The following is a 2297-nucleotide window of genomic DNA, read 5'->3' as shown; positions in this document are numbered from 1 at the left end:
TACTCAGCAATGTTACTTTTACTTTTAATTCTCACAAATTATTCTGCCAAAGGTACTGGATCTCACCATGGAAAAAATTTCTTTTTTTGCCATTTATATGTCTACAGGAATTCTGTATTGTACTTTCTATTTTCAATAAGTTTAAGGACATTCAAATAATATTGATTATTGGGAACAAATGTCAATATTATGAATTTAAGACATTGATAAATCCAAATTATTCCATTAGAGATATAATGACATTGATTATTAATGTCTCAGCAATGTCCCCAAAGACCTCCGTGTCACTAAATTCAGTGGGTATTTATCAATCCTCTTTTTACTTAACCTCCCAAGTTTACCAGTCAACCTGTTTTTCACTCCATCCATCCTTCTATGTCACATCCCATGTCCAATCTATTACTTGGAACTGTTTTTATACCCTCTCCCTATATGCCTTTCTTATGCATCAATTTTTGTCCATCTTTACTGTCATCATTTAAGTACAAGCTAGATTCATGTCTCATTACCAGTAATTGCCCCACTGCCCTCCCTACCTCCATTATGGCTCCCTTTGATTTTGTTCTCCATGTTAGAGCCAAAATAGTCTTTTAAAAATGCAAATCTTTTAATGATAACCCTACGAAAATTCCTACATTGGCTTACTTAACAGGTCACAAAAGTCTCTTGTCAATCAATAGACCTAACAGACCCTCTCAATATAAACTCTTCTACTTTGTGTATCTCTTTTTTTTTTTTTTTAAGATTTTATTTATTTTTCAACAGAGAGAGACAGCGAGAGAGGGAATACAAGCAGGGGGGAGTGGGAGAGGGAGAAGCAGGCTTCCCGCTGAGCAGGGAGCCCAATGTGGGACTCCATCCTAGGACCCTGGGATCATGACCTGAGCTGAGGGCAGACACTTACTGACCGAGCCACCCAGGTGCCCTTTGTGTAACTCTTCTGTCAGAGTCACCAGGATTTATAACTGCCTGTCTGCTCTTGGCTTCTTTTGCCTTCTATCTCTGCCTCAAATTAGGGAAATTCATGGAGATGCCAATAAGTTGGCACCAACTCTCCCACCTCCATGCAAAGTGATTAGGAGGAAGTTTTATTATTGCTTTCATTTTCTGTGGAAAAAATGTTTTTTTTCTCACTTCACAGTCTATAGATATAGAATACCTTTCAGAAGGCATAGAAGCCTAATCCGTTTTAGGATGCCAGATCAAAGCCAAGTTATGAAAGGATAAAACAAGTCCAGTGTTAATGCCATGAGGGGCTCAAGGATCCTTTATATGTCATTATGTTTCTTATACAATATCTAAACCTTGTATATTTAAAGATAGATCTCGGGTTCTGTCTTTCTAGTACATAGGGAAGTGGCTTTGGAATCAGATCAGGCAACTTTCTTAACCTCCCCAGCACTCATCTGTCTGATAAAGTAAATAGGATAGTAAGATTACTGCTGACACAGAGTTATTTTGAGGATTAACTAACATAAAGTAAGTAAAGCACTTAGCAGAGAGTCTGGTACATATCAATGACCAGTATGTTCTAGTTACTATTTTTGTTTGTGATAGTCATAAAATCCATTTTAAGGAAGTCCTTTTAGATTAATGTAAATTTTTTTCTTTGGAGGAAGGGAATACTAGGATTTGAACAATACTTTTGTTGGTTCAAATCATTGTATTATTGATTTTGTTCTATCAGATAAATACACATTTCACAACTGAAAACAGTTAAAATTAATCTTATTACTATTCTTCAGGAAAGGAATACACAAACCCTGTCTTAGCTGGTGTTATTGTAAACTAATAATCAATATCCTTTTTTGACCATATCACTTCCAGCTCCTACAAGATTCTTATCATTTTGGGAGCTCTCAAGCACAAAGTTCACTGCACTATTTCTGTCTGTGGGATGATTTCTGTTGGTGGCAGAGACTCTACTGTCCCTGGTGGCATCTGCTGTCTTCCATTGGTTCAATGTTCTAGCTCAGAAAAAATCGTAATTATTCTTAGTCATAAATTTTAGCAGGCAGGCAGAACTTGAGAGTTGCTTTTCCATTCTGATATGGAAGAGTAGGGATTCTTAGTTAGGCCTCTCTCCTACACATTAGTATCTCAACACCAATGCTTCCTCTAGAAGCAGAATCGTTTTGTCTCCTTAAAGAGTTATGCATTAGCCTCTTGGAGTTCCAATTTTGCAGTCAGAGCCTGACTCAACAGATAGAATCCTGAAACTTTCTCCCCAAACTCTGGTGTCCTTTCTGACTTCTTACCTGTGATGAAGGGGTTGGGTGTTATTTCAAACTTGTGAC

This window comes from Phoca vitulina, unplaced genomic scaffold, assembly GCF_004348235.1.
Source record: "Phoca vitulina isolate PV1807 unplaced genomic scaffold, GSC_HSeal_1.0 scaffold14, whole genome shotgun sequence".
NCBI lineage: Eukaryota > Metazoa > Chordata > Mammalia > Carnivora > Phocidae > Phoca > Phoca vitulina.
Note: the sequence above shows the minus strand (reverse complement) of the source record.